The sequence below is a fragment of the Carcharhinus amblyrhynchos genome, chromosome 31, assembly GCF_965287045.1.
Source record: "Carcharhinus amblyrhynchos chromosome 31, sCarAmb.v2.hapA, whole genome shotgun sequence".
NCBI lineage: Eukaryota > Metazoa > Chordata > Chondrichthyes > Carcharhiniformes > Carcharhinidae > Carcharhinus > Carcharhinus amblyrhynchos.
Window position 1 is genome coordinate 7,810,853 of NC_137354.1, and position 26,948 is coordinate 7,837,800.

At 47.3% G+C, this 26,948-nt stretch overlaps 1 protein-coding gene across 7 annotated transcripts in view; it reads right to left on the reverse strand.

Moving 5' to 3' along the window:
- Nucleotides 1–26,948, reverse strand: part of LOC145360525 (PH and SEC7 domain-containing protein 1-like) — a 184,143-nt gene that overhangs the window by 134,748 nt on the left and 22,447 nt on the right. For 4 of the 7 annotated variants that reach the window (XM_080215789.1, XM_080215788.1, XM_080215782.1 and 1 more), the window contains exon 2: nt 2,279–2,319. The gene's annotated coding sequence lies outside the window, so the exon portion shown is untranslated. Of the gene's footprint in view, nt 1–2,278; nt 2,320–12,203; nt 13,240–26,948 lie in introns of those variants that run through there. The other 3 variants (XM_080215787.1, XM_080215783.1, XM_080215784.1) reach the window with 1 other exon arrangement.

Here is a 26,948-nt window from a genome sequence, read left to right on the forward strand (position 1 = left end):
CCAAAGATGTGCAGTTTAGGTTGATTGGCCATGCTAAATTAACTCTAGTTAGGAGGATTAGTGGGTAAATATGTGGGGTTATGGGTGTAGGGCCTGTGTTGGATTATGGTCTGTGCAGGTTCGATGGGCCAAATGGCCATCTTCTGCACTGTAGGGATTCTATGATTCAATGAAAAGTTTCTGCAGTCTACAACACATAACATAGACATGGTGTATGGACTCCCAAGGTTGCAAAAAGGGCACACTTGGGAGCCCGTGAACTGGTACACCCTATGGTTGTACGGTTCTGTTGTGTGTAGCAACCTCCGCCTCAGGTCCCCGAGAAGGTGGGGGGAGATCCCTCCATAGAGAGACCTCCATTGGGGATCTCCTCTGCCCGCCAAGGAAAGGCCTTAAATTAGGGACCTCATCTTCCAGCAGGTCCAGTAACACTACTCAGGGAACATCAGAAGGTCTGAGCACTGAGCTGGGAGGTCCAAAGAGGCAGAAAGGGAGTCGTTAGATCCTAGGAAAGATATAGCCGGGAATAACAGTTCAGAGCCAGAATTCCAGAGAGGAGGAGCACAGTGTTTGGAAATGAGGCACTGGAGGTGGAATGGAATTCCTGGAGGAAGAAGTAGCTGTTTCCCTGAGTTGAAGGGTCAGTTACAACGCGACACAAGTTAAAAGTGAGGGAGGGTTTGGGGGGGATTTGAGGATTTTATCCAGAGGGTGGTGACAGTCTGGAATGCGCTGCCTGGGAGGGTTGTGGAGGTGGGATGCCTCACATCCTTTAAAAAGTACCTGGATGAGCACTTGGTACCGTAACATTCAGGACTATTGGCTAAGTGCTGGCAAGTGGGACTAGGTGGGCAGGTCAGGGCATTTCATGCATCAGTGCAGACTCAGCGGGCCGAAGGGCCTCTTTTGCACTGTAGTATTCTGTGATTCTGTGAGCAATCTGGGATAAAGGCAAAATTCTGCGGATGCTGGAATCTGATACAAAAACAGAAAATGCTGGAAAATCTCAGCGGGTCTGACAGCCTCTGTGCAGAGACAATAGAGCCAACGTTTCGAGTCTGGATGACCCTTTTTCAGGTCCTCCAGACTTGAAACATTAGCTCAATTCTCTCTCCACAGGGGGGGTAACCCAGGATTGACAGAGTGCAGGTGGCGAGCTGAGAGATTTCGTGCAGGGAATGGAGAGATCTGAAGGTGAGGATCTTGAAAACAGTTCACTTGGTGACAAGAACTTGGCCAGAAAATGGGGTTGTGGGATGGGGGCAAGGGCTACTTGGCTCTGGATTGGCTGAAGTTTGTGGAGGGTTATAGGTCAAGATAGTTCAATCCTTGAGGAGATGGAAGAATGGCTTAGGATTCCATTAGCGGAGGGGGAGAGTAGGCAATATCCTGGAGTGCTGAGGAAGAGAAGGCTGAGTGTAAGGGATTCAGTTTGGAGTCAGACCAGAAGCCAAGGCTGCACACCACTGTACCCCATCGAGGTTAATGGAGGGATCAGCTTTGTGGGTGCTGGCAGATTAAAGAAATTCATTCTGGTTTTGCTAATGTTGAGTTGAGGCAAATTTCAAATGCTTCCAATTCAGGTGGGGTCAGTCAGCTGGACAGCACATGTGGCTTTGGAATTGTTGGGGTTTGGGAAGAGGTAGAGTTGACAGTTATTAGCTAGCTGAACCTGGCTGATAATTTTACTAAGATGTTACTGACACCCAATGATAGCCCGTGCGTCAATATCTTCCCAGTAGTTCGAGCCAATGTTGAGGCACGAAGTAACAAAGCTTTAGATGGGTGTAGCACGTCAGCACCTTCTCAACCTGACCCTCAAACATCGAGGGTCAGATTGGGAAAATGTGGAGGCAACGATATAGTGGTATTATTGATGCAGAAACTCAGCTATTGTTTTGGGGACCTGGGTTCAAATCCCGCCACTGCAGATGGTGGAATTTGAATTCAATAAAAAATATTTGGAATTATGAATCTACTATGACCATGAAACAATTGTCAGATTATTGTCATATCAATTATTATTGTCATATCAATCATCCTAGTGTCCTACAGGGAAGGAAGTCTGCCATCCTTACCTGGTCTGGCCTACATGTGACTCCAGACCCACAGCAATGTGGTTGACTCTCAATTGCCCTCTGAACAAGGGCAACTAGGGATGGGCAATAAATGCTGGCCCAGCCAGCAGCACCCATGTCCCATGAATTTAAAAGAAATCTCTCTATTTCAGGGGGGGTGCAAAGGTGCGATCGCTAAGGAGAAGAACCAGCTTTTTTACCTTGCAGTTGTGCACCCATCAGAATTCTGGTTGGCCCCAGCCTACATGTGAAAAGAAAATAAAGAAATTATTATTTGCATTCCTTGTCAGACTGGTTCCAATCCAGCCGCACACCCCATGTTGCTACTCCTGAGTGCTGAACTCCTCAGCACTGAATCAGGAGTTGCGCCTGTTGTCATAGACGTGCAAACAAGATAAATGAAGCGGTTTACAAATGTGCATGCTTGTAAAACTCAGGCAGCGATGAAATGGCTGCTCCCTCTAATAGCAACGTGCTTGCACTTGGTGCCGTTACATGACTTACAGTAACTCTTTCCTGACTGCAGAATCAACTTTGCTTACAATGCAGCAGCCACCTCGGACTCAACAGAGAGGCACACTGCTCATTCATTGCACAGAGTGGTAGAAGACCCAGCTCTGAGGAAAGGTTGGTGAAACACAGACACTTCAATCCGTCCAGCGGAGCGCCGGGGGAGAAATCCTGAACCTCTTGTATTAGTTAAATCGTCGCTGCAAAAGGGCAGAGGTAGAAAATGCTCACACGGCTGACCTCAATAAATGATGGGCGGGATTCTCCAGCCATGCGCACCCCAGCACCGGAAAATCCCACCCAAGCTCATTGGGCCTTTAAATGACTCGCCCAACTTTCTGTCGCACCCATTACGATTCCCACGGCGAGCGAGGGGGGAGAATTTTGGCCGATGTCTTCATAGGATCCCTACAGTGCAGAGGGAGGCCATTTGGCCCTTCGAGTCTACATCAACTCTCTGAAAGAGCATCTTAACGTGCCCTTAAACCCTTTAACCCCATGCATTTACCATGGCTAATCCACCTCAAAGGGGCAATTATAATGGCTAATCCACAAAACCTACATATCCTTGGACACTGAGGGGCAATTTAGCGTTGGCCAATCTATTTACCCTACACATCTTTGCTCACTAAGAGGTAATTTAGCATGGCTAATTCATCTAATGTACACATCTTTGAACACTAAGGGCACTTAAGCACAGCCAATCCACCTAACCTACAAATCTTTGGACACTAAGGGGCAATTGGACATGGCTAATCTACCTAACCTGCACATCTTTGGAGTATGGGGGGAAACCCACGCTGACACGGGGAGAACGTACAGTCTCCACACAGACAGTCACCCAAAGGTGGAATCGAACCCAGGTCCCTGGCGCTGTGAGGCAGCAGTGCTAAACACTGTGCCACCGTGTTGCCACATGGTAACCAAGCACTTCAGGCAAATAAGTGTTAGTACTGAGACCGTCATCAGACACACACTGATGGTTAAAATTCTCAATCAAGTTTATAATGCGCACAAGTCATAGAGCTGCTCAGAAACTGGATGAACAACTAGGCCGGCATCAGCGAGTGTGCGGCTGGTGTCAGTAAGGAGTTGGTGAAGCTGGGAATAAAGGCAATTTATTGTGTTTAGTCGAAAGAATTGGAATTGTACTCTTGATCCTGAAACAATGTCCCAGCTAGGTTCCAGCTCTGAGAGAATATTCCATTCTTCTTCAGAAATTCCCTCTAACTATTGCGCTGTCGGCTGTGTTTCAGTGGCTAGCATGTTTGTCTCTGTGGGTTCAGGGCCCTTCCTTGAGGCTTCAGCACTATATCGAGGTCGACCTTCCAGTGCAGGTACTGTTGTCCTTCAGGTAGCCGTATAAACCAAATTTACACTGCTCTCTCAGGTGGATACTAAAGATCCCATGGCAATAATTTGAGGAAGAGATCTCCCCAGTGTCCTGGCCAATATTTACCCTTCAACTAGGGTCCAAAGATGTGTGGATTAGGTTGATAGGGCATGTGTCAAGGGGGTTAGCAGGGTAAACATGTAGGGTTATGGGATTAGGGGTTGAGTGGGATTACAGTTGGTAGAGACTCAATGGGCCGAATACCCTCCTTCTGTACTGTAGGGATCCTATGATTCTATGCTGGCCATGATGTTGTCCCTGGGACCTTGTTGTGTACAAATTGCCTGTTGCCTTTCCTACATTATAACAGTGATTACGTTTCAAATTGTACCTTAGAGACATTGGAAAAGACATTAAGACAAAGCATTAACCCTGCGGGCAGGATTTTCTAGCCCCAAGAGTGGAAAGCCCTGCCCGAGGTCAATGGACCTGTGCATGGTCCGTGTCCAGCCCGCTACAATTCCCATGGCGGGCGGGAAGGGAAAATTCCACCCAATGACTCTTTCTGCTGGCGATGCATGGCCAGCTGAGAATTTCCAGCAATCTCTGCTTTTCCTTCAACTGAGACTCCACTAAGTTTAATCATATAATGAATAAGAGCAGCACAGTGGTTAGCACTGCTGCCTCACAGTGCCAGGGACCCAGGTTCGATTCCTGTGTGGAGTTTGCACATTCTCCCCATGTCTGCGTGGATTTCCTCCAGGTGCTCCAGTTTTCTCCCACAGTCCACAGATGTGCAGGTTAGGTTGATTGACAAATGCTAAATAGACCCTAGTGTCTGGGGGATTAGCAGGGTAAAGATGTGGGGTTACGGAAATAGAGCCTGGATGGGATTGTGATTGGTACAGACTCGATGGGCTGAATGGCCTCCCTCTGTACTGCAGAGACTCTATGATTGTATTCTATGATTCTCGTGCAGCCTGAGTCTGATATTTAATTGGATTATGTCACCTATTCTGCGCCCACCCACAAATTACCTCCACTTTATGCAAACACAGATACTGTGCCGAAACCAATCTGTTCCGCTGCCAGACACACATTTAACTACAATCGAAGCCTCTGCAAGTGTTAAAGCCCAAACAAATAGAACAGAGAGTAAATATTTAGTAATGCGAATAAATACTCCCTATTATCAGGTCATCATTGCTGTGCCAGGAATTGCATTGCTGGAATCCCGGGCAATGCGCCAAGATACATGCACACTATATCAACGTGTACATTACAGGACAGCACGGGTACAATTTTACCAATCTAAAGCACGCGTGCGGAATGCTACGATACCCACTGGTCCAAAGGAATGGACTTCCTCTCACCAGCACTTACAAACCAATTGTAAGGACACCCACCAGGTGACCGGGGCCAGGTGTGCCCAACACAGGGCTGCCAATAAACAGTTGTTAAGCCACAGGTTGAAAGCTGTGCCCACATTGTGAGGCTGTGGCTGTCGGAAGCGCGTACAAGTCAAAAACTCAGCTTAAGGCTCTCCAAGCTTTCCCAATGGAACTCCCAATCAGGGGTTCCCGGGATGCAATGGGGAGCAGAACATTCGAAGATGAAGCCTTGCGGTTTCAGAATGGAGAAACCCAGGGGTGCCCACGAGGCCTGCAGGATCCTGCCCTGTTGGAGCCTGGTGTACCAATGCATGGGTAAGATGAGGGCAGCATGCTGGCACAGTGATTAGCACTGCTGCCTCACAGTGCCAGGGGCCCAGGTTCAATTCCCAGCTCGGGTCACTGTCTGTGTGGAGTTTGCACGTTCCCCCCATGTCTGCGTGGGTTTCTTCCGGGTGCTCCGGTTTCCTCCCTAAGTCCAAAGTTAGGTGGATTGGCCATGCTAAATTGTCTCTTAGAGTCAGGGGGACTAGCTAGGGTAAATGCATGGGGTTATGGTGATAGGGCCTGGGTAGGATTGTGGTTGGTGCAGTCTCAGTGGGCTGAATGGCCTCCTTCTGTACTGTAGGATTCTATGATTCTACGAACACATTGACCGAATACCGTGATTTCAGGGGAATTGAACCTGTTGGTTTCTGAGTGTTAAGTAGCCATGCGACTCATCCATTCTAACCCTTACTGCGCCATCTGCCTACACCAGCCTCCCATCATTTTTGCATTTATTTCTCTCCCGTCTGAGGACTCTTTTCATCCCATCTGCCCTCTCAGGTGGGAGGAAAAGATTCCGGGGCACTATTTCAAAGAGAAAGAGGGCAGTGAGTTCCCCTGACACCACACCCCCAATCCCACCCCTGTGCCCTGCCCACTATTTATCCATAAACCAACCGGTTCTCTGGCCATTGGCACAATTCTCTGCTTGTGGGATCTTCCTCTGTGAAAATTGGGTTCCATGTTTGCCTCATTATAACAGTGACTCCATTGGCTGCAAAAGCATGTTGCGATGGTGCCCTGCTGATGTGACAGGCACTACATCAATGCAAGTTCTTCTTTCCTAATCTTGGCTGGCAATGCCAGGGGAGTGCTATGCTGTTGGTGGCGCCAGTTGAAGTATTCAATCAAACCTGCCTCTTCATAAGGCTCCAAAGGACCTCACAGCATTTGTTTTGGAAGAGGATTTCATTAATTCCTCAATGAAATCAGATTAGGCAGTCATTGTTTGTGGGATCTTGCTGTACCAACATAACAACCAGGACTTCACGTCAAAAAATAATCCATTGGCTGTCAGATTTTTAAGAAGCATTTGTTTAGAGAATCCCTACAGTGCAGAAGGAGGCCATTCAGCCCATCAAGTCTGCACCAACAACAATCCCAGGAGGCCCTATTCCAGTAACCCCATATATTTACCCTCTAACCCATATAATCCCGCTAACCAATGCATCCCGGGACACTAAGGGGCAATTTAGCATGGCCAATCCACTTAACTCGCACATCTTTGGGCTGTGGGAGGAAACCGGGGCACCCGGAGGAAACCCATGCAGACACGGGGAGAATGTGCAAACTCCACACAGACAGTGATCCAAACCAGGAATTGAACCCATGTTCCTGGAGCTGTGAGGCAGCAGTGCTAACCACTGTGCCACCATGCTGACCGATATTATGGGATGTGGGCATCGCTGGCTAATCTGGTATTTATTGCCCATCGCTAATTGCCCTTGAGAAGGTGGTGGTGTGCCACCTTTTCGAACCGCTGCAGTCCATGTGCTGTTGGAACACCGACAAGACCAACTATCCGAAAGGTGCTACATAAATGCATGTCACTTCTCTGTCTACATCATTGCCGTTTTCCTCGCAGAATCTTGGCTAGGCTTCTAGCTTATTGGAACGTAATAACTGGAGGAGACCATTCAGCCCAAGAAGTCTGTCTCCTCCTTCAGTTAGATCATGGTTGATTTGAGACCCACTGTGCCACCACGTCTATCCATGTATCTGTCAAGATTCCTCTTAAACATTGCTATTGTATCTGATTCTCCTCTGGCAGCGCATTCAGGCACTCGTCACCCTCTGTAAAAAAACTTGCCTCTCACATCTTTAAACTATGTCCCCTAGTAATTGACATTTTCACCCTGGGAAAAAAATTACAACTATCCATTCTATCCATGCCTCTCACAATTTTGTAAACTTCTATCTTGTCGCCCCTTAGCCTTTGAAATTTGAGTGAGAACAAACCAAATTTGTCCAACCTCTCCTCATAGCTAATATCCTCCAAACAATATCCTGGTAAACCTTTTATGATGTTCCTCTACTCTTTAAAGTGAATCAAAACCTATTGACTGAAAGGTGCTTTCTTTACAGCTGAGTTTTTGATGCCATTATTGAGTCTCTTACATAGAAATAAGAAGAAGGTGTAGGCCATTCGGCCCTTCAAGCCTGCTCCACCATTCATTTTGATTATGGCTGCTCATCAAATTCAATATCCTGATTCCCCCTTTCTCCCACAACTCTTTAGCTCCAAGAGCTATATCTATTTATTTTCTTGAAATCACATAACATTTTGGCCTCAACTACACTCTGTTTTTGAAGTCCACACATTCACCACCCTCTGGGTGAAGAAATTTCCCCTCACCTCAGCCCTAAAATGTTTATCCCTATTCCTCAAACTATGACCCTTACTCTCCACTCACCTGGATGAATACAACTCTAACCAGAAGCTCGACACCACCCAGGACAAAGAAGCCCGTTTGATAGGTAGCCCTTCCACAAACATTCATCCCCTCCACTGCCAACGCACAGTGGCAGCCATGTGTACCATCTATGGGACGCATTGATACATCGCTGCAGTCCATGTGGTGTAAGACAACAACTCATACCACCTTCTGAAAGGCAGATTGGGGCAGGCAATCAATGCTGGCCTGGCCAGCGACACCGCATCATAGGAAACACACACACACACACACACACATATATATACACACACATACGCACACCCACATACACATATATAAACACACATGCACATATATGCACACACATGCACATATATACACACACATGCACATATACACATACACACATACACATACACACACACATGCACATATACACATACACTTATATACACACACACATCCACGTACACATATATAAACACACATGCACATATATATACACATACATACACACGCATACACACACATGCACATACACACATGTACACATATATACAGACACACACATACACACACCCACGTACACATGTATAAACATGCATGCACATATATACACACACATGCACATATACACGTACACAGGCACACATAACCACACACATATATACACACTTCAGCGCACACACACACACACACACACACGCACAAATACACACATATATGTAGAAATGCACACACATACATATATATTAGCAGAACCTGTAGTGCCCTGCAGTGGGGCAGCAATAGCAGGAAGTAACTCTGAAGTAGGAATGGGGCTTGCAAACTGTTTGCCAATATCAGATTGCAAAGCCGCATTGCCAAATTCTGACCATTCATCCATTCGAATGATTGAGATGATAGAGTTCGGCGAGATGTATTTCCATAATGTAGATGGAAAGATTGGCACATGGAAAGGCAGATGGAAAAACTTGCATTGACAGTGGCACCTCTTGCAACTTCGAACATCCTTTACAATAAAGAAGCACTTGGGGATTTTTTTTTGCAGTGCAACGTAAGAAACACCACAGCCAATTGTCGCACAGCAAGCTCCCACAACAGCAACCAGATGATGACCAGCTTTAGTCACGTTGCTAAAGGAATAAATATTGGCGAGGAGAGTGGGGAGAACTCCCCTTCAAAATAGTTTCACCAGATCTTTAACACACACCAGTTTAATTTCACTTCCAAAAGATTAAGGAGATTAAGGAGAACCCCAAGGCGTTCTACAAATATGTGAAGAGTAAAAAGATGAGATGTGAAGGAATAGGACCTATAAAAGGTGAAGGGGGAAAAGTCTGTGTAGAACTGGAAGAAATGGCAGAGGTGCTCAATGAATACTTTGCCACGGTATTCATGGTGGAAAATAATCTGGGAGGTTGTACTGCAGGTTTGTGGCGGGCTGAAAAGATTGAGTATGTGGATGTTAAGAAAGAGGATGTGTTGGAACTTTTAAATTCTATCAAGATAGATAAGTTGCCAGGACCAGATGGGATGTACCCCAGGTGGCTGTGGGAGGCGAGGGAAGAGATTGCAGAGCCTCTGGCGATGATCTTTGCATCATCAATGGAGACGGGAGAGGTTCTGGAGGATTGGAGGATTACAGATGTAGTTCCTTTTTTCAAGAAAGGGAACGGGGATAGCCCAGGAAATTACCGACCGGTGAGTCTGACCTCAGTGGTTGGTAAGTTGGTGGAGAGGATACTGAGGGATACGATTTATGAACATTTAGAGAAGTTTAGTATGATCAGAAATAGTCAGCATGGCTTTGTCAAGGGCAAGTCATGCCTTACGAGCCTAGTTGCTTTCTTTGAAAATGTGACTAAACGCATTGACGAAGGAAGGGCGGTGGATGTGGTTTACATGGACTTCAGCAAGGCATTTGATAAGGTCCCCCATGCAAGACTTCTTGAGAAAGTGAGAGGGCATGGGATCCAAGGAGCTGTTGCCTTGTGGATCCAGAACTGGCTTGCCTGCAGAAGGCAGCGACTGATTGTGGATGGGTTTTTTTCTGCATAGAAGTCGGTCACCAGTGGAGTGCCCCAGGGATCTGTTCTAGGACCCTTGCTGTTTGTCATTTTCATAAATGACCTGGATGAGGAAGTGGAGGGATGGGTTGGTAAGTTTGCCGATGACACAAAGGTTGGTGGTGTTGTGGATAGTCTGGAGGGATGTCAGAAGTTGCAGCAAGACATAGATAGGATGCAAGACTGGGTGGAGAAGTGGCAGATGGACTTCAAAGTGGATAAATGTGTAGTGGTCCATTTTGGCAGGTCCAGTGGGATGAAGGAGTATAATATCAAGGGTGGGACTCTTAGCAGTGTTGAGGAGCAGAAGGACCTTGGGGTCCGGGTCCATTGGTCTTAAATTGGCCATACAGGTGGAGGATGTGGTCAAGAAGGCATATGGTGTACTAGCCTAAGATCCCACTTGGAGTACTATGCGCAGTTCTGGTCGCCTCACTACAAGAAGGATGTGGAAGCTATTGAAAGGGTGCAGAGGAGATTTACAAGGATGTTGCCTGGATTGGGTGGCATGCCTTATGAGGATCGGTTGAGGGAGCTAGGTCTTTTCTCCCTGAGAGATGAAGGTTGAGAGGCGACCTGATAGAGGTTTATAAGATGTTGAGAGGTATAGATAGGGTGATTCTCGGAGGCTATTTCCCAGGGCTGAAATGGTCGCTACGAGAGGACACAGGTTTAAAGTGCTGGGGAGTAGGTACAGAGGAGATGTCAGGGTTAAGTTTTTCACCCAGAGGGTGGTGAGTGAGTGGAATCAGCTGCTGTCGGTGGTGGTGGAGGCGAACTCCTTGGGGTCTTTTAAGAGACTTCTGGATGATTACATGGGATTTAATGGGATTGAGGTTATAGATAGGCCTGGTAGGTAGGGTTATGATCAGCGCAACTTATGGGCTGAAGGGCCTGTTTGTGCTGTAGTGTTCTATGTTCTATGGGATCACCGCACTACACACTGGTGGGGAGGGGGAAGCCTCATCGCTGTCTGGAGAGGCAACTTGAACCCACAACCGCTCTGATTCAGAGGTGAGAGATGAGTAATGCTACCTGCTGGTCCACGGATTTAAAAAAAACACAAAACCTGTTCAACTACCAGCATCATAAAGTCTATTGCCCCACCCGGTGTCTGCCACCGCCCTGCTCTCTCCAAAATAAATATGATTACACAACAATTACAATGATGTGCATTTCCACACTATCCTTTAATAAAGTGAGAATGTCTCCAGATTTCTAGGAGGAGAAAATAAGCATAGAATAGAATCATAGAATCCCTGTGGTGCAGAAGGAGGCCATTTGGCCCATCGAGCCTGCACCGATAGCAATCCCACCCAGACCCTATCCCCGCAACCTCATACATTTACCCACCCTTACACTAATATAGTATGTGCCAATCCACACATCCCACACATCTTTGGACTGTGGGAGGAAACCAGAGCACCCAGAGGAAACCCACGCAGACACGAGGAGAGTGTGCAAACTCCACACAGACAGTGACCCAAGGCCAGAATTGAACCCGGGTCCCTCGCGTTGTGAGGCGGCAGTGCTAACCACTGTACCACCCCATTGTTTCTATTCTACCCTCGTAAATGCCTGGATTGAAACTACCTGTACTGTAGGCAGTGCATTCCAAATCCCCAACCACTTCCTTGCGCGAAAAAGAATTTTTTTTTACCCCCTCAAAGCAGCTCCGTGTGCGTGTGAAACACTTGTATCTGAGAGGAGTGATTAGGTTTCGATATGCAAACCTTTTCTTCAGCTGAACTGAACAGCGAGCGGCAATTTTTCGCTCATTAGTCAGCCCGGCGTTCTGTTTGCTGAGTGCACTGTCTGCACTCAACAGAGCCGTCCCTACAGGAACTCGACACTTCTTGTTCTTTAATCCCTCTTATTGCTGCCTAATGAGACAATGCTCTCGGATTTTCTCTGCTGTTGACGGAAAGCCAGTTCTGTCTAGTTGCAGATTACACAGCCGAGAGCCCAAGGCCGAGGCAAATACACGCTGAGAAATGACCAATTTAGCATTGTTTGCATTGTCCTGCCTGAAGATTAATGGGGGCTTCCTGTGGCCCACGGAACTGGTGGTGTCTAAGGCACAGACACCCCTCCCTTACCTCAGTCCCAGGCTTCCTGCGGGTCGCCAGACCTGTTGCTGTCCAGTTTGCCAGCATCTGCAAGCACTGCTATCAATACAGCATCTGTTTAGGCTACAACAGAGCCACCTCTAATTACTGCCTTCAGATCAAAAGTGCGAGCAGTTAACTCCCAGAGACCGAAGCATTTCCTTCCAGTTTCAGTCCCTAGTCCGTCGCATCTTCCCAAACTGAGAGGCGACCTACATCCATCCCGCGCTCCAGAGCAGCACGACCACCGTCCGTCAAACTGTTTGCCTCGCCACAGCCAATCCTCTGTGCCGGGGCAAGGCTGCCAGTCCCTCCTCCGCAGGTCTCATTCAGGTTAACAGATGGTCAGCGACTCGCTGTGGCGTCCACCCGGCTACTGCTCGCAAGGTCAGTGGCTCCATTGAGGTGGGAGGGAGGAGGCGGCGGGGGCTTTGCTCTCGGGACAAAAGGAACAGGTGGGATGAATTACAGCGTTATTCTGCTTGGATGGTCAGTCAGGAATCCGAAAGGCCACCTCAAGAGTTGAACAACAGCAGAGGCCAGGGACAATGCGACGAGGGGCAGGCGACAAGCCAGTGGCCTGTCAACTTGCCACATTAAGGGCAAAGAAATGGGATTAATTGGATAGCTCTTTCCAGGGACTGGAAAAGACACGATGAGCTAAATGGCCTCCTAGTGTCTGTATCATTCCAGCCTCCCATCCATTGACTCTGTCTACACTTCCCACTGCCTCAGAAAAGTAGCCAGTATAATTAAGGACCCCACACAGCCCGGACATTCTCTCTTCCACCTTCTTCCATCGGGAAAAAGATACAAAAGTCTGAGGTCACGTACCAGCCAACTCAAGAACAGCTTCTTCCTTGCTGCCGTCAGACTTTTGAAAGGACCAACCTCACATGAAGTTGATCTTTCTCTACACCCTAGCTATGACTGTAACACTACATTCTGCACACTCTCCTCTCCTTCCCTATGAACAGTATGCTTTGTATAGTACGCAAGAAACAATACTGCTCACTGTATGTTAATACATGCGACAATAATAAATCAAATCAAATAGTGCCGTGTCGTGTTTTTCCTGTTTCCTCTGCTTGTTAGTTTCACTCTCTGTATTTCCGACAGACTCCAGTCCATTTCACACACATGCCAAGAGACACATAAGCTGAATGATTAAAAAAACAAACTCAATTGTCCTCGTTTAGCTTTCAATGAATGCTGAACTTAGAGGGAGCACTGAACTGAATTCTTAATTCAAAAGGACTCGGAACTGGGTTGAACCAGAGCAGCCTGGATGGGGTCCAGTTCTCACCACTCCGAGTTGGGAAGCCTTTGTCCCTCGAAAGAAACTGGCTGTAAACACACATAAAAAAAATCCCCGGGTCCGTGTGTGTGTGCGTGCATGCAGGGTGACGGTTCCCAAACCCCATCATTATCATGTAGCAACGGTGTCTCTCATCGACCACAGAAACATGGGAACAGGGATGGCACGCTGGTTAGCACTGCTACCTCACAGCACCAGGGACCCAGGTTCAATTCTGTGTGCAGGGGAGTTTCTTGATTTCATTCTGGAAAGGTCTGACTACAATTCTTCCATTTACAAGTCAACTCATTAATCAATCAGCATCTTTTTCTCCCACAGTACAAATTGTTGCCAGTGTTTGAAATTTAGCATTCTTGAATTTGTCCTGATGAGTGCAAAGCAAAAAACTTCAACAACATTTCTCTTTTCAACAAATTTCAATTTTTAGGTTAAGTCCCCCTAGTCCTAGATTCCCCGACCAATGGAAATGGTTTCTCACAATCTACTCAATCTGTATTGCCTTAGTAACATTTAATTCCAAACCATGGAAAGATTTGTTGGCCCTGGATGGGATTTTCTGGTTTTGGGGTGAGCATGGCCAGAAAATTCCTCCCCCCCCACCACCAACATCTCGAGTACTGTGTGCGATTTTGGTTTCTTTATTTAAGGAGAAATATACATACGTTGGGGGAAGTTCAGTGGGGGATCTTTTGTATGCTTAGCCCTGTTTGTTTCAGTCTATGCCAAGACGTTATTTTAAGATGTTTCTGCCTATGCACAATTACATTTAAATGCTAGACTGTTGGTGGGGGGGGGGGGGCGGGGGGGGGAGTGGTTTAACTAACTCTGCTAAACTGAACAATTGTAGCTAATTTGACAACATATAGAATCAGCAGGCATGATGGGTTAGCTAAAAATTGACTGCGTTCCTGAAGGATACACATTGCAGGCAAACAATAGTTTCCCACAACAGTAGCTGCGAGGTTTTTCTCGACAATACGCGAAAAACACATACAATAACGAGATAAGGGTTGAAATATATTTTTGGTTTTGGAGTGTGTGAGTTCAGTTCAAGTTCAGTGCAGTTCAGTTCTGAGATGAGAGGGTCTGGCTGAAAAGCCTGTCTCCAAGTTCGCTTTTTTTGCTTCTGTCATGTTAATTCTTTAAGTTCTTTTCTATAAAAGAAAACCATTTTAAAACTTGTACCAGTGCTGTCCTCTTGTCTCTTCACACAAATGAATGGACCCAACATTCAGGGGAGGTTCATTAGATTGATAGCTGGAATGAATGGGTTGTATAATGAGGAGACGTTGGAATAACTGGTCTTGTTTCCACTGGAGTTCAGAACAATGGGGGGTGATCTGATGAAGTTTATAAAGGTGCTGAATGGTTTTGACAAGGTTGCTGTGTAAAGGATGTTTTCTCTTGTGGGTGAGTCCAGAATTGGGGGTTCACTGTTGTAAAATTAGGGGGTCACCTTTTTAGGATGAAATGAGGAGATTTTTTTCTTTGAGTGTTGTGCAACTTTGGAACTCTTTGCCTCAGAAGGCAATGGAGGCGAGACCATTGAATATTTTTAAAATGGAGGTAGCTAAGTTCTTATTAGGCAAGGGAATCAAAAGTTATGAGGGGTAGATGGGAATGTGGAATTTGAAACAAACAGATAAGCCATGACCTTATTGAATGGCAGAGCAAGCTCAAGGGGCCGAAAGCCTTACCCCTGCTCCTAGTTCATATATTTGCACATTTACATCCAACTCCTGATGGGTCATTTAGAGAGAGGGTCAGGTCGTTGAATCCAATGTCTGGGCATCTAGAACTACAACCGTGACTGTATATTATCTCGGTCTGATGCAGCTCTTAACAGTTCAAGGTGAGTCATTCGGTCAAATGGACAGATCACCACAAATAGCACATGGAGGAAACTTTCCTTTTTCTGTTGACACAAAGCAGTTTCCCTTGGCCTGTAGAAAAGGTTTATCTATAAGAAGTTGGGTTGGCCATTCAGTTGCCATTGTGCTTGTTTCTGAAATCATGTGTGTGACATGTCTTCAGGATTTGTCATTGGCTGAATGGCACACACAAACACGCGTGTAGAAAGGCTGCTTCTTCTTGTGTAAGAATTCAAACCTCGGGGACATGAATGATTATTAATACAGGCAGAGTGGGTGAAGCTTTTTGGTTTCACGCACCCCATGATCTGAAATTTCCACCTTTCCACTTGCCTGTCGAACTCTCCCACCCGTGACAATTCCCACAGCGAGCAGGGCCAAAACATTTAGGCCAATGTCGGAAATCCAGCTGTCCAAAATCTCAAATTGTCTGAAAAAGGAATATTTTTAGGATGTGCCGTCCATCAATCTTCATTAAGTAGTATAAGAAATAATTAACCTGGACTATCAGGCCAGCCGCTGTGGTGGCAAAATCATAGAATCCCTACAGTGCAGAAGGAGGTCATTCGGTCCATCGAGCCTGCACTGATCACAATTCCTCCCTATCCCCATAACCCCACATATTTACCCACTCATCCCCCAACACGAAGGGGCAATTGAGCATGACCAATCAACCTAATCCACAAATCTTTGGACTGTGAGAGGAAACCGGAGCACCTGGAGGAAACCCACACAGACACAGGGAGAACATGCAAACTCCACACAGAGAGAGGCCCAAAGCCAGGATCGAACATGGGTCCCTGGCGCTGTGAGGCAGCAGGGCTAACCACTGTGCCGCCGTGGAGTTGACAAGTTTCCCACTTGGTTGCTCGCACATCAGTTCATTCCCATGCTCCGAACAACCCTTGACAGCGCCCTAACTGGCTAAAGCCACCAACCCGAGAAACCGCACAATGCGAAACCCGGCACCACCTCAGTCCCGAGGTTATCGAGGATTTGAGACACTGTCCCTTTAAATCCATTTTGAAGAAACCTCTTTTCTCGGAGTGGTTAGAACATGGAACTCGTTACCACAGCGAGTGGCTGAGATAAATAGCATGGCTACTTTCAAAAAGGCAACCGGAAGAGTATATGAGAGGGAAAAAGAATAGAAAGATATGCAGAAAGGCTGGGATATGATAGACGGAATAGGAGGAGGCTCATGTCTTCTTCTTGGGTAGTCCCTCCAGATAGAAGGTGACTTGTTTTCACTCCAAATCAATGGTTCTGTGCAAGTCCAATGCACAATTTACAAACTCATATAGAGAGTGTCAACACCAACGCTACCTGGATTGGGCTGTTTTATGTACATTGGGGCATGCCCCTTTAAGAGAACAGTTCAGGTGACCCTGGACTCAAGCTCCAACTGTGCTAAAGTGTGTTAGTAAACAGTTTTCCATTTGGTTTACTACCACTGACCTCATGGTCTATTATTAGTCTCGATATCAAACAAAACAGGCTGCTTCTGCAATGTATGTTCTCTGTCATTCTATGTAATCTTGGCTGACTGTTCAATGCGCTATGGAAGGAGTGTTGCACAGTTGGAAGTGTCATCTCCCAGAGATGATGCTAAACAAGGATGGCACGGTGGCACAGTGGTTAGCACTGCTGCCTCACAGCACCAGGAACCTGCGTTCGATTCTCGGCTTGGGTCACTGTCTGTGTGGAGTTTGCACATTCTCCCTGTCTCTGTGTGGGTTACATCCCAAAGATGTGCAGGTTAGGTGCATTGGGTGTGCTAAATATTCCCTCGGTGTACCCGAACAGGCACCTGAGTGTGGTGACTAGGGGATTTTCACAGCAACTTCATTGCAGCCTATTTGTGATGCCTAAATAAGCTATGTCATGTGTCTTTTATAGGTCTTTCAGGGCATTGCAAAGAGTTGGTATCCTGGCTAATGGCGCACCCTCGATTTACACCACCAGGAAAATCAGTGGTCATCTTTTGCGTTGATATTTGTGGAATCCCGCTGTGTGGAATATGGCTCACTGGCTGGTCTATGTAAGCACAGTCACAACACTTTGCTGTGTATCAAATGGTTCAAAAAACAATCTAATTGGAAGTTTCAAAGATGCACATTTATGTAGAGACACAAGTCAAAGACTAAATGAGACAGTGTCCTGAGGCTGGATGCTTACTGGAGATCTCAGCAAGTACCCTTGACATCTTCTTCAGAAATACACTCCAAATGCTGACCCAAAACCCTGAATGCTTCATTGCTAAGATTCCACAACTCATTTCTTCATGTCTACCCATTTTTTTCTTCAATCTTTCATGATATGTCTGACAAAGCCAGCATTTGTTTCCCCGTTTGTCTCTAATTGCCCTTCAACTGAACATCTTAGAGGGCAGTTAAAAATCAATCATGTTGCTGTGGTCTTGAGTTACGCCTAGGCCAGGCTGGGTAAAGGACAACAGATTTCCTTCCCTCAAGGGAACCAGATGGGTTTTTTTGCAACAATCGGTGATAATTTCATGGTCACCATCGCTGAGACCATCTTCAAGTTCCACATTTATTAATTGAATTGAAATTCCACCAGCTGCCTTGGTGGGATTTGAACCCCGTATCCCCAGAGCGTTAGCCCAGATCTCTGGACTAGCAGCCCAACAATATTACCACTGTGCCACCCCATTTATTGATCTACAGCTAGCTATCCATTTCATTATGAAGCAGATTCATATTTCCAACATTACAACAGTGATCACACTTCATAAGCACATCAGTGTACTGATGGGTGGCACAGTGGTTAGCACTGTTGCCTCACAACGCCAGGGACCCGGGTTCAATTCCAACCTTGCACATTCGTAGAATCATAGAATGCATACAGTGCAGAAGGAGGCCATTTGGCTCATCGAGTCTGCATCGACAACAATCCCAACCAGGTCCTATCCCTGTAGCCCCACATATTTACCCCACTAATCTCTCATCTAAGCATCCCGGAACACTAAGGGGCAATTTAGAGTGACCAATCAACGTAACCCGCACATCTTTGGAGTGTGGGAGGAAACCGAAGCACCCGGAGGAAACCCACGCAGACACGAAGAGAACATGCAAACTCCACACAGACAGTGACCCAAGCCGGGAATCAAACCCAGGTTCCTGGAGCTGTGAGGCATTAGTGCTAACCACTGTGCCAACGTGCCACCCCTGCATCTGGATGGGTTTCCTCCAGGTGTTCCAATTTGCTCCCACAGTCCAAAGGTGTGCAGGTTAGGTGGATTGGCCACGCTATATTTCCCCTTAGTGTCAAGAGGATTAGCAGGGTAAATATGTGGGGTTATGGGGATAGGACCTGGGTGGGATGTCGACAGCGCAGGCTCAATGGGCCCAATGGCCTCCTGGCACAGTGGTTAGCAGTGCTGCCTCACAGCGCTAGTGTTCGATTCCCGGTTTGGGTCACTGTCTGTGTGCAGTCTCCCGGTATCTGGGTGGGTTTCCTCCGGGTGCTCCTGTTTTCTCCCACAGTCTGAAAGACGTGCTGGTTAGGGTGCCAAATTCTCCCTCAGCCTACCCGAACAGGCACTAGAGAGTGTAGCAACTGGGGGGATTTTCACAGTAACCTCATTGCAGTGTTAATGCAAGCCTTACTTGTGACGTTAATAAATAAGCAAACTTTAAACTTTTTTTGCACCGTAAGGGATTCTACGATCTCTGGCTGCGAAAGAGCATTGGGAGAGCGGCTACAGAATCGCAAGTTCTTTCGGTTCCTATCTAACCCTTTCTTATCGTCCCTGCGTAGCCTAGCAACCATTCCGCTGTTCAGGGCAAACTAACAACGGGCCCTAACTCCCACATCTGAGGAACGGATAAATGGGAGTCTGCAGCTGTGAAAGTGGCCAGCCGTTCGCACATAATACTCTCTCTGAGCTGCGTGGGTTTAATCTCCAGGGAACAATGTGACAACGGGCCGGTGGCCTTCATAAAGCCTCCAGGAGCATCCGAAGCCCGGCTCCGATCAGTATTCGGGCAATTAAAATTCTTCTATTAAAAAGAGAAAAAGAACGTAATTAAATCCAGTGTGAAAATTCAATCTTCACCCAAAAACCTCCAAGCGTGAAGTGGATTAAAACCTCACCCTCCGGTTAAAGCGTCGCCGTTCACAGAACAACTTCTTGACACATTGAATTGTCAGGCATTAATGGAGGGGGGGAGTCAGGAGCCCCCCCCTTCTCCCTGCTCTGGGGGGGTGGGAGCGGTGGCTGGGGTAATGTATCAGAGACTTCACTCTTTCTCTCCCAGCTCCCGAGCCTTTGCAAGCGGGCAGGGGAAGTAAAGTAGGTCATTTGTCCCCAGGCGCCTAAATATTTCAGGGCCTTTTCTTCGTTGAGCGTTGCCATAAATCACTGAGGGGCAAGCTGGCCTGGCCGCTCAAACTCAGCCCCATGTGCTGGGGGGGGTGCGGCTGTGTACTCACCTCGGGCACACTCACACTGATAAAATGGCTCACTGGAACTTAGCAAACGCTGAAGCTACGGATTGACCCTTTTGTTTTTAATTCGAGGAGTTTGTTGGGTTTGAGCAAAGTTTAAAGTCGTGGCGAATCTCCTCCATGGGTTTCCAACTCTGGCTCTGCCCCCCACCAGCTCCCACCATTGGTCACCCGACTTGTCCATTGATGTGGGGCCCAGTCCTCCCACCAGGACCAGGGAGAGGGATCATGGGCCCTGGGGCATCACTTGTTTCCAGGCCCTTTATTTCCTACCCCACCCCCCCCCTCCCTCGCATCCCCCCCCGCCATCCCTTCCCCGCTTCCCCACCAACTTCCTCCCCCTCTCCCATCTCCCTCTCCCACCACCCCCCCACTCTCCCAACCCCTTTCCCAGCACCTCCTCCCCTCTCTTCCAAACCCCCTCTCCCTTCCCCACCAAAGCCCTTCCCCCCGCCAGACCCCTTCTCCCACCCTAACCCCTCCCTCCCCTGCCAACCCCCCTCTCCCACCCCCTCCCTCCCCTGCCAACCCCTGCTACAACCCACTCCTCCCCCTTCCTTCCCAACCCCCTCTCCTCTCTCCCAGCCCCATCTCCCACCCGTTGCACTGCTTCTCCCCTTGCCCCACCACCCATCTTAGCCATCAACCCTATCCCACCCTCTCCGTATCCCTCCACCCCCACCACCACAAGCACCATCACAAAAACAATACATGACCCTAACTTACAATGAGTATATTGCGAATACTACTGTCTCACAGACTGCTGCCTCAAATGCAAATTCTCTTCATAAATGGAAACACTGTACTCAGATTCATATGGAACCTGGAATTTTTGCCATGTAGAATCATAGAATCCTGACAGTGCAGAAGGCCATTCAGCCCTTTGAGTCTGCACCGACCACAATCCCACCCAGGTCCTATCCCCATAACCCCACATATTTACCCTGCTAATCCCCCTGACACTAGGGTCAATTTAACATGGCCAATGCACCTAACCAGCACGTCTTTCAGACTGTGGGAAGAAACCAGAGCAAACCCACACAGACACAGGGAGAACGTGCAAACTCCACATACACAGTGACCCAAGGCTGGAATTGAACCCGGGTCTCTGGCGCAATGAGGCAGCAGTGCTAACCACTGTACTGCCCCATCTCTCTTTCTCTCTCTCTGTATGATCCAGGACAATTTATATCAGGCTGATTTTATTGATGATAATCCGTGTCATACCGTGGTCACTGCATCTAAACATCTCAGTATCATTGGTCACACACACAGTCTCCAGAATTGAAGCTAGCTGTTCCTGTATTCAGCAGGGCTGTGTGTGTGTGTGTGTGTGTGTGTGTGTGTGTGTGTGTGTGTGGGGCATGGCAGCATATTGTGAGGCAGCAATGCCAACCAATGCCAGGCACCCAGGTTCAATTCTGGCCTGGAGGTCAGGAAGTGCAACCCTCAAGCGGGAAAGGTCGGAAAGCTTGGTCAAGGAGCGTGGATTGGCAAACACTTGACTTAATGTGGTACTGAGGGGAGCTGGAACAAAGCATCAGGGTTCTGTGAGGGCAGGATGCGGTTCATTTCTTACTGGAGGGATAGGTTCTTAAGCGATCCAAGATCTCTGCCAGGATGGCAGCTGCCACTACGTCCAGATTGACGGCTCCTGCATCTCAGAGGAACCCAATGCTGGCCACTAAAGTGTCTGTCAGACACTTGCAGCAAGTCTTGCCCAAAGAAGTGACATGGGGTTCTCACTGGCATTCCAGCCGAAAGGCAAAACACCCACCTCCTACATTAAATACCGCCTACTGTGTGGGAAGCAGTGATGTGGTGTTGGACTGGGATGCGCACAGTAAGAAGTCTCACAACACCAGGTTAAAGTCCAACAGGTTTATTTGGAATCATGAGCTTTCAAGAATCCACTAAACTGATGAAGGAGCAGTGCTCCGAAAGCTCGTGATTCCAAACAAACCTGGTGCACTTTAACCTCGCGTTGAGAGACTCCTTACTGGGAAACAGTTGGTCGGTGAGACTTTCGTCACACCTGTCCTAACCCCATAATCCCGAGCCTACACATCTTGGGACAATTCACCTAACCGATACAACTTGGGACACTAAAGGAGCAAATTAGCACGCCCAATCCATGTAACCAGCACGTGTTTGGACACTGAGAGGCAATCTAGTATGGTCAATCCACCCTAACCTACACATGTTTGAACTCTAAGGGGCAATCTAGCACGGCCAATACGCCTAATCCGCATTTCTTTGGACTGTGGGAACAAACCGGAGCACCCGGAGGAAACCCCCGCAGACACAGGGAGAACGTGCAGACTCCACGCAGATAGTGACCCAAGCCGGGAATCGAAGCCGGGTCCCTGGCGCTGTGAGGCAGTGGTGCTAACCACTGTGCCCCATAGTAACCCAGCTCTTGAGGGCTGGAGAGCCAGATGTCTTCCAGCTTGAAAGCAACACAGATTGCAATGGCAGGTAAAGGGGAGGGGCCTTCTATATGAAGACACCCTCTCCCTCTCTCCAACATTTCAAGTTTTGAAGTAAGTAATGTTCCTTGCTAAGGCGGGATTCCACTATAATGGGGGCGCCTTTCTGCAATGTGACCTTCAGCCCCCCCTGCCAGCCAGGAAAGACCTCAAAGCATGCTGGGAGCACCTGACCCCTGACCTGTCACTAGGAGACTGGCTCCAGGCAGCGAACTGGACCCACCACCTCCAGAAAACTGGTCATCAACTTCAAGGGTCCTTAGGCGGCTGTTATTTAGTTTAATCAACTACCCACAGTATGCCAAGGGATGGGATAGAACCAGGGACCCAGCACAGTAGCCAATGGCTCCATTTTTAACATCTACCTTATTTTCAGGACATGTTCTTGGCCCCAGCAGGAGTTCCATGTGTTTTCCTGACCCGCTGAGGGTGGCCACACTGCAGTCTGAAAATAAAACGGACTATGTTTCTCTTTGGGGCAAGCGTTAAGGGCCTCTGGAATCATTCCCTTCCACCAGCGCCACCCAAAACCACTCAGGCATCTGAAAGTCCTTGGGATCCTGCTGTGCACAAGATGGCTGCCACCCCCACCCACACACGAATGGTCGCTGTGTGTAATACATCCTCAGAGGCAGAAGTCCCTTCACCAAAATCCCTTTATTTACAAGTCTAACAACAGCAAACTGAATGCTTTTGGTTAGCAGCCTACACCAGGAGTGACGTGGAGATGCTGGCATTGGATTGGGGTGGGCACGGTAAGAAGTCTCACAACACCAGGTTAAAGTCCAACAGGTTTATTTGGGATGCCGAGCTTTCGCAACACTGCTCCTTCCCTCAGTCCTCACTCGCCTGAGGAAGGGGCAGCGCTCCGAAAGCTTGTGACACCCGGAGTCCCAGAGGAACTGACACCAAACCAAGAGGATCCCTGATTGTACCATCAATTTGGCCCTCAATCAGGGAGCTCATACTATAACAGGCCCACCTCAGTTGCCTGATTAAAGTCGGAGTTTTGAAGCGATTTATGGAATGGGAGGATCACAGCAGCTGTGAGAGCAAATGGATTCGCCCCTGCTGCTGAAATGCTCATTTTGATCAAGCGTGGTGGAGGAGGCATTGGTTATCCTTCAACATTATGGACAGAACAAACCCATTAATTGGTACGTACGTCTGAGCTGGTCTGTTTTTAACCAGGACGGCTGTGTTTGCTGTCAATTACAAGACACAGCACGGTAATCAGTAACGGCTTCTGTCTGACATGGTGCAGCCCTCTGCATTTCAAGGACTATTCTCAGTTTATGAAATAAGCTCCAAGGAAAGTAGTGAGAGGATGAAAAGCTCAGACTGCAGATTTCACTTGTCCCCCTTTCAGGAACGATGCACAGTTGATACCCAATAATTAAATCTTTTGCTTGTGTTGCTGAGAAAGGAAGATGTCGCCGAAGCTTTTCATCTTGCACCCATCAGGACAAATGCAAGAATGCCAAATTTCCAACCATCGCGACAATTTTATACTACAAGAGAAGAGGGCGCTGATTGGTTGGCAAGTTGCGCCTGATTGGCCAAGCTGTTACCATGGAGAAAGCAATGGGGAACTATATGGGTGGCACAATGGCATAGCAGTTAGCACTGCTGCCAGAGGGCCCGGATTCGATTCCGGCCTCAGGTGACTGTGGATGGCAGCCATGATGTGGAGATGTTGGTGTTGGACTGGGGTGGGGCACAGTAAGAAGTCTCACAACACCAGGTTAAAGTCCAACAGGTTTATTTGTAATCACGAGCTTTTGGAGCGCTGCTCCTTCATCAGATGAGCGCTGCTCCTTCACTCATAGCTCGTGATTGAGAAGGGGATACAGGAGAGAGGGAACAGGAACAGGGGGGAATGTCAAAGGCAAAACACAAAGAGGGGGAAATGAGGAGGGGAAATTGGGAGAGGGTGAACAGAAAGGGGGAGAATGAAAAAAAAAGAGGGAAATCAGAGAAAGAGACCAGGAAGAGGGGAATCTGGAGAGAGGAAACAGAGATAGGGGTGAATGAAGAAGAGGAGAAATGGGAGACAGAAAACAGAAAGAACGAACAGGGGGCAGAAGAACAGGTGGGGGAATGGAGAATGGGAACTCAGGAGGGAACCACAGAGGAATGTGAGAAAATACAGAGAAGAAATAGGGAAATTGTGAGAGAGAAAATATAGAAATGAAAAATAGTAAGCGACACAGGGAGGGAGAATCGAGGATGAACATTTGAGAGGGAATAGAAGGAGAAGCAGTAGGGACAAGTGTTTGTCTTTGCTTGGGATGAGGCTGTAACTGCAAACGTGCAGAAAATTGCAAGTGTGAAATTCCAATTTGATATTCATCAAGATAAAAGATTCATAATTATCACATTCACAACAGCTCGAGACGAATTAAATCAGGCGTAATGCACTGTCATAAAGTGAAAATGTACCATGTCAATGAAGCAACTGAAGGAAGTAGCCTGGAGACATCTCAAAGAAACACAAAACTTCCCAAAAGGGGAATAACCACTGCAGAAGACATACCCATAGACACTGAAAACACAGCAATAACCAGAATAAAATTATACAACATTATGCTTATTAAAAGTGCCAAACATTATGAAAAAAATTATCTTCAAAATGCTTTGTACATTAAAAATTAGATCCAAATTTTAATGTTTTGTTGCTATTGAGAAAAAGATTTAAAACCAGAGCCAATATCTTAATTAACAGAAGATAGAACATTATTTTCCCTGCTCCCTCAGGGACATTAGTGAACCAGCTGGGTTTTTGTTACAATCACAGTCATCATTCGACCTTTTTTAAAATTCCAGATTTTTATTGAAGTTCACCATCTGCCCTGTTGCGATTATGAACCCAGGTCCCCAGATCTTGCCGTGTGATTCTAAATTATAAGCCTAGGACAATACCAGTACACCACTGCCTCCTCTCAGCAAATGTATCTTCCAATAAATCTATTACGCAGGGAAAAAGCCTGCCTTTTTTTTCCACTCATTCCTGAGACAGGGCCATCACTGGCCAGTCAGCATTTATTGCCCATCTCTAGTCACCCTTGAACTAAATGGCTTGCTGGGGCATTTCAGAGGACAGCTAAGAGACAACCACATTGCTGTGGCTCTGGAGTCACATGTAAGCCAGGCCAGGTAAGGAAAGCAGATTTCCTTCCCTAAAGAACATTAGTGAGTGAACCAGATGGGTTTTTCCAACAACAGTTTCACGGTCATCAGTAGATTCTTAATTCCAGATTTTCTTTATTGAATTCAAATTCCACCATCTGCCATGGCAGGATTCGAATCCGGTTTTCCCAGAACATTAGCTGAGTTTCTCGATTAATAGTCTAGCGATAACATCACTATGCCATCGCCGCGCCCCCCCCTCACCAGTACCCCAAGCTACAAGAGATTATTGAATCTAACGTCAATTCAGAACAATAGACTCGAGGCAACCAGCAAGCAATCACTAAAACAGAGTTGAGATGTCTGGGTGGTATCACCATGTTAGATGAAACCATTTCGCTGTCATATGAGTACACAAAATATTTCATTACACCATCTTGGGGAAGGGCGGGAAAGTTCTCCCCAGTGAATTAGACCAAGATTCAATGTCACTAAAAATCACATTGCGGTTCATGGGAGCTTGCTGTGAGCAAATTGGCTGCCTGTTTCCTAGCTTACAACAATGACTACACTTCAAAATGTACTCAATAAACCGTTCAGTACTTAGGCATATCTAACAGTGCGAAAGGCACCACATAAATACAAGTCTTTCTTCTTTTTCACTCCAGATTAGCACTGCCTCATTACGACAGATGGGTTGTTACAGGATTCACTGGCCCATTGCGATTCCAGTTAAAGCCACACTCCCTGATCTGTTGGAGGCTGCACTAAAAAGCGCAGAAGTGCCAACTTCTCTTGGTGGGTCCTGTGAATCGTGACTGGATTTACCAGCCCTGCTTCCTTCCGAGTATCGAGTGGAGAGCACTCAGCACCCAGGGTTCTGATATGAAAACTGCAAATTGTAGGCATCTGACGAGAGAGTGAACATGATGTGGGTATGCCGGCGTTGGACTGGCGTAAACACAGTAAAAAGTCTGACAACACCAGGTTTTAGTTTTTATATTATCAAATAAATAGGTTGGACTAAAACCTGGTGTTGTCAGACTTTTTACTGAGAGAGTGAACAGACAGAGAAACAGGGAGACAGAGACACAGAAAGACAGAGAGAAACAGACAGGGACACAGAGACAAGCAGAGACACAGAGAAACAGACAGAGAGGCACACAGAGGGCCAATTTTATCAAGCTGTGCCAGTTTTCGGATTCGAAAACTTGGCAAAGTCAGCCATGAGACGAGTACCGCGATCCGCGCCCACCTCTGTGACAGTTCCCCCTTTACCAAGGCCCGAAAATGGCCACAATTGGGATCGCGTCAATTTAAATGCATGCATTAAAATTGACTTAATGGGTTGCACGCCCAACCTTACCACTGCTTCCCCCTTTGCCACTGCGGTCACCCATCCAGAAGCAGCACAAAACAGGCATGCTCCACAGAAGTCTGATTCGGGCGCTCCGGTTAG